Source organism: Tupaia chinensis, unplaced genomic scaffold (assembly GCF_000334495.1).
Source record: "Tupaia chinensis unplaced genomic scaffold, TupChi_1.0 Scaffold144262_1, whole genome shotgun sequence".
Taxonomy (NCBI): domain Eukaryota; kingdom Metazoa; phylum Chordata; class Mammalia; order Scandentia; family Tupaiidae; genus Tupaia; species Tupaia belangeri.
The window spans coordinates 963,840-970,700 of NW_006204120.1; positions in this window are offsets into that span (position 1 = coordinate 963,840).

A 6,861-nucleotide genomic window follows, 5' to 3' on the forward strand; every position below is an offset into this window, starting at 1 on the left:
CCTACACGAGCTAGCTCTGACAATTCACTTTCTTTTTGTGGTGATCCTTGAGTACCAAACATGCTTGCCTTTTAATCTTTTGTTCTCTTTTGGTGTGTCTTATAATATTTGTAGGTTTTATCACATGCTTAGAAGGCAGGAGCCAGGAGAAATGACTATATTGTATTTTGTCTAGACCAACTATTTTTAACTATCTAAAAACTTGCTTTTATTTTGACTTCTCTTATTTATAAAATGATGCCCTATATTCAGAGACCATTCGTGATTTCCTTTTTTTAAAATTTTTACTGCAATCTTTTATTGTGTAAATATGCCACAATTTATTCATTTCCTTGTCAGTGAGTATTTTGGTTACTTTCTTTTTTTCTCCCTCTTTGCTCTCTTGAATGGTGCTTGTTTAAACATGCTTTTTAAAATTTTACTTCATTCTTCTTCTTCTTATTATTCTATACATTCGATTGCTATACATCATTTGGCTTGCAAAGAGAATATACCCAACATGAAACACACCTCAGACAGTCCAGTTAAGAATACTATACACATTATCATCAACAGGTAATAAACCATTACTAACCATTACTGTGTCCCACAAATGTCTTGCCTCTCTATTTCCCACCCTAATTTCATTCCCTATACTCTTCCCCTCTCCCACCCTCCTTCCACACTGTCTCCAGTGTCCATAACTATTTCAATGTTTTATGTCTTCTGATCTTTCAGTCTCTACCATAGAGTACAGACAGTTGGTATATATTAAGTGGAGACATATAATGTCTTTCTTTCATAGCCTGGCTTGCTTCATTCAGCAATAAATTTTCCATATTCAATCACTTCCTATCAAATGCCAGGGTCTTGTTTTTGTTTTTGTTTTTGTTTTTTTGATGAATACTATTCCACAGAGTGTATGTGCCATAATTTTTCAATCCATTCATCTGTTTGTGGGCATTTGGGTTGGTTCCATGTCTTAGAAATCGTGAATAATGCCACAATACAGATTGATGTGCATACTTTCCTTACTAAGCATTCTCCTGTCCATTTGGGTAGATACCTAGGAGTGGAATTGCTGGATCATATGGTAGATCTATTTGTAGGTCTTTGAGGAAACTCCATATTGTTTTCCACAGTGACTGGACCAATTTACATTCCTACCAACAGTGTAGAAATATGTATCACTTCAATCCAGCCAACACTAATAATTTTTTGTATTTTTAATCTTCGCCATTCTGACAGGGGTTAGGGGGTATCTCATTGTGGTTTTAATCTGCATCTCCCTTACGATGAAGGATGTTGAGCATTTCCTCATGTGTTTTTTTTGCTGTTTATATGTCTTCCTTACAGAGTTTTTTTGTTCAGCTCATTTTCTCATCTTTTAACTGGGTTAATCATTCTTTTTCAGGTAAGCTGCTTGAGTTCCCTGTGTATTCTGATTATCAGTCCCTTATCTCAGGCATAGTTTACAAAAATATTCTCCCATTCCAAGGGTTGCTGATTCACTAATTACTGTGTCCTTTACTGTGCAGAAACTTCTTAAACTGATGTAATCCCCCTTGTCTATTTTGAGGATTATTGCCTGTGCTTTGAGGGTCTTATTTAAGAAATCTTTTCCTACCCCAATGTCTCCCAGAATTTCCCATGTTTTCCACCAGTAGTTTAAGTTCAAGGTCTTAGGTTCAGATCTGTGACTTATTTTGAGTTGATTTTTGTTAATGGTGAAAGATAGGGATCCAGTTTCAATTTTCTGCAGGTGGATACCCAGTTTTTCCAGCACCATTTGCTAAAGAGGCTTTCCTTTTCCCACTGGATTGACTGGCATCCTTTGTCAAATATCAGTTGGCTATATGTTTGGGGAGTTATTTCTGGGGTCTCTATTCTATGCCATTGGTCCACCTGTTTGTTTTTGTCCCAATATCATGCTGTTTTGATTATCACAACCTTATAGTATATCTTGGGGTCAGGGAGTAAGATGCCACCCACCCCATTCTTCTTGCACAGGATTGCTTTGGCAATGTGGTGTCTTTTATGATTCCAGACAAATTCTATGAATTGTCTTTTCTAGATCTGTGAAAAAATGTCTCTGGTAATTTGATTGGAATTGCATTATATATGTAGATTAATTTTTGTAGCATTGCCATTTTGATTATATTAATTCTTCCAATTCAGGAACATGGGTGTTCTTCCATTTTTTGGTGTCTTTTTCAATATCTTTAAAAGATTTTCATAGTTTTCCTTGTAAAGGTCTTCGACTTCCTAGGTTAGGTTTATCCTTACGTATCTTATACATTTTATGGCAAAAGGGATTCCTTTCTTCAGTTCTACTTCTGTCAGCTTGTTGTCTGTATATAGAAATGCTATTGAATTTTGAATGTTGATTTTGTATCCTGATACTTTACTGTATTCATTTGTTACTCTGAGAAATTTTTTTCATGGATACCTCTGGATCTTCTATGTATACCATCATGTCATCTGCAAATAAAGATATTTTCAACTCTTCTTTGCCTATTCGAATGCCTTTAATATTGTTCTCTTCTCTGATTGCAATAGCTAAGACTTCCAGTACTATATTGAAAAGTGGGGAAGAAAGTGGGCAGCCTTGTTTTAGTGGAAAAGCTTTCATCTTTTCCCCATTCAGTATAATGTTAGCTATAGGTTTTTCATAGATGACTTTTATTTTGTTGAGAAATGACCCTTCTATGCAAATTTTGCTGACAGTCTTAATCATGAAGTGATGCTTTTTTTTTTTGGTCAAGTGTTTTTTTCTGCATCGATTGAAATTATCATATAGTATATATCTTTCTTTCTGCTAATACAGTGCATTACATTTATGGTTTTGTGTATGTTGAACCACCCTTTCATCCCTGGAATAAAGCCTACCTAGTTATAATAAATAATCTTTTTTATATGTTGTTGAATACAATTTGCAAGTATCTTGTTGAGAATTTTTGCATCTATGTTCATCAGAGATATTGGTCTGTAGTTTTCCTTTCTTTTCATATCCTTATCTGTTTTGGGCACAAGGGTAATGGAGGCTTCATAAAATAAATTTGGAAGGTTGCCTTCCTTTTGGATCTTCAGAAATAATTTGAAAACATGGGAGTTAGCTCTTCTTTATAAGTTTTGTAGAATTCAGGCTGGTTGTTTTATGTTCTTTTATGTCTGTCTGCCTGACTTTATTTTGCTGGTATAGCACGCCCTTCAGAACTTCTTGAAGAGTTGGCCTGGAGTTGGTAAATTCTTTTAGGTTTTGTTATCTGACAATGCTTTTATCCTTTTTTCCCATATGAAGGATAATCTTCCCAGATATAGAAATCTTGGTTGAAATTGTTTTTTAATTTAACACTTTGAATATATTTCCCCATTCTTTCCTTGCCTGCATTGTTTCTGATGAGAGGTTCAATGTTAACTTGATGGGATAACCTTCGTAACTTGATGTTTCTCTCTTGTTTTAGTATCTTGTTTTTGTGGTTTTGGGCAATCTGGCTATGATGTGTCTTGGAAAAGATCTTCTTGGGTTGATTCTATTTGGAGTCCTTCATATTTGTTGGGTCTGGATCTTTCCTTGCCTCAATAGATTTGGAAAGTTTTCTTCCAGAATTTCATGGAATATGTTATCAATGACCTTATTATTTTCTTCACCTCTGGGATACCAATTAACTGGATGTTTGGGCACTTAATGGTATTTCTAGTATATTGTACTCATTTTTCTTGGTTATTTTTCTCAGTCTTTTTGATGAGTTTTCTAGGTCAGAAGTTTTGCCTTCCACATTCAAGATTCAGTCTTCTGCATGATCTAAATCTGCTTTTAATACTTTCATGGGAGGTTTTAATTTTCTGTACTATGGTCTTCATCTCTAACAATTCTGTTTGATTCTTTTTTATGGTGCCTATTTCTTCTTTCAGATTGCAAATGGACTTCCTCATCTCCTGGAGCTCATTGTCTCTTTTCTCTTGCAACTCATTTAGTTTTGTCACTATAAATATTGTGAATTGTTTGACATTTCCACAACTTCCATTGTGTTGTCTGGGGATGATGAGAAATTGATATTTTCTCTTGGGGGAGAGATATTTTCTTGGTTGCTCATATTTCTTGTGCCTCTGCAATGGTTTCTAGTCATCTGGTGATTTATGTTTCTTCCTAAGTTTTTTGAGTTAATTCTGAGAGTCAAAGGCATGTGGGAGAAGATGATTGGCAATCTTTCTGTTGCTCTAACTTACTGATGTTTGCCAGCAACCTGCACTGTTGTCATTGAACCTGTATGATTCAAAGTCCACCCAGTTTCTAGAGAACAGATGTGACTGGGACTGAGCTGCTGAACTTTAATTGAGGAAGACAGAAGGGATTACATGGCATGGAAAACACTGTGGTCTTAGAATTCACAGGCATGTGGAGGGGATGAGCCACACAGACTCTCTGCATCTCAGTCTCCCTGGCACTTTTGAGAAGTCAAAGGCAAGTGGGGGAGGGGATAAGCCATAGGTCTCTGCTAAAGCCTTCACAGTGCAGCAAGGCCCGTCATTGGAATGGGTTTCCTGAAGGAGCAGAGAGGGACAGGCAAGGTCCTATCAAACTCCCAAATAACACATCTGAGAGTTCAAAGACAAGCGGGGTAAGGGGTGAGCCACGGGTCTCTGCTGCACAGCCTTTCAGCTGTGGACAGCTCACAGTACAGCAAGGCCATTCGTTGGAGTGGGTTTCCCCCTCATATGTGATTTTCATTCCAGAAGAATTCTGCTCACATAAAAATCAGAATTGGTTTAAAATGCTACAGAACCTCAAATACTGTCTGGTCCAGTTCTCCAAGGGGGACTCAGTATCTCTTTGGACTTGGTTCTAGGTTTCATAGTCATAGCCAAACTTCAATATCATACTCAGTAGAACCAATGTTGTGCTTCTTTATGCACTTCCTTGGTAAACAAGAAAAAAGAAGGCTAACTCAGGGGTCATAAAGATTGATTGGAAGAGTTTGTCTCATCTGGTTTCTTGCTTCCCATGAAAAACTTGGCTGTGTCTGGAATTTTATTCATCAAAGTAGGGATCTCAAATGAAGACTGGACATCACCCCTGTGCATCAGGAATGTCTGATGGCTCCTGAGCAACTGGTAGAACAGAATGGGCAGCCTGAGCTGTCTCCTGGGAAGATCTAGTCACATCCACTGCTAGAGTTCAGACAGATGCAGGTGTTCTCAACTCTTTCCTTTTCTTTATTTTCCATATCTAAGCTATGCACAAATTTGTCAACTCTAGCTTCTAACATATCCAGAATCCCATAACTTTTCATTGTCTTCATTCCTACCTCCAGCAAACCATCAACTCTCAGTGAACAAATATACTGCCCATTAACTGACTTCTCCTCCACGCTAGCTCCTCTACCACAGAAATGCAAGTCAGATCATGAAACTCTTTGTTTAAACCCTACTGATGTTTTCCATTTCACTCAGGGCCCAATTCAGATTTCTTCAATGGCCCACAGGGCACTATGTGATCTAGCAATGACACTTCACTGACCTCATTTGCTTGTTCATTCCTCTCCAGCAATGCCAGTCCTCAGAAATGTCAAGCACTCCGCCACCTCAGGATGCTGACACCTGTATCCCTTTTTCACGAAACTCTTCTTCTACATGGCCTCCTGTTAGGTCAGTTGCTGGCCACTTCATATAAAATGCTTTCTCTAGTCCTGAGTTGTTTTTAATATATTGGGTTGTTGTAAAAGTCATGACATATTTTTCTATGTTTTTCTATTAAAAACTGCTTCATGACTTTTCTGACATTCTAATATTTATTCTATGCTATTTTCTTCATAGCACATGGCATCACCTAATGTAGACATGTATCTGTTTGTCTCCTTGCTCGTTATGAAAATGTGAGCTCTGTGAGAGATGGGACTTTGATGCGTTCCTTCTGTATTGTCACAACCTAGAGCAGAGATTGCATGTGATGGGCATCTAATGCCTAATGAATAAATAAATGAATGAATGAACAGAGATAACATTATACATCTTTTCAAAGTGGCATTGGAAAGCTTCCTGCAGGACTCATCATTAATAAATAAGGCTCACAGAGTTTTGAACTAGTATCTGAGATGGGTAATTCTGAAGACTGAGTAATTACTATCTTTAGGCCCAATATCCACTGGACAGATGTCTGATCTTTGGAAAACAGTGAGATTATAAATAAATCAGAAAGACCCATTTGCCTGAACTTTAAAATATTGGTGTGGAAATAACACTGCTTTGAGGCTATTGAATAACAAGAGCTTGCTTTTCTCTTTTCACCATGTACTATTTGCTTTTTATCGAACATCATTTCCATAGTCTAAAATATATATAAAATAAACAGCAAGTAATAAATCATTAGCAAAAAAATAAATCACATATTAAAATGATGTACAAAATAACCACATTTTTAAAATTTCTTTTTTTAAAGAGAATTATTTAATTTTTATTTATTCATTTATTTATTTTTAATTTGGCAGAGAGAGACATACAGAGAGAAAGAGAGAGGGGGAGTGAGAAAGCAAGCCACCAGGTCTAGGACTCAAACCGTGGTCTGCCATGTGGGAGTGTCCAGTACCTTAACCACTACACCACCTGCTGATCCCGAAATAACCACATTTATTTAAGAATGTAGCCAATAGCAAATGGCAAATTTCAACAATGCAAAACCATAATTACTTTTATACCAACCTAAAAGTTTTCTGTCCTGTGCAATGCAATACCAAAACTTTGCAGCTTAAAACAACACTCATTCATTCACTCACAGTTCTGTAGGTAAGATGCCCAGGCAGATGTGGCTGGGTTTTTTCCTAAGGTCTCACATGGTCAAAGTCAGAGTGTTAGGTTGGACATTTGCAGTCTCTGGGAAAGAAT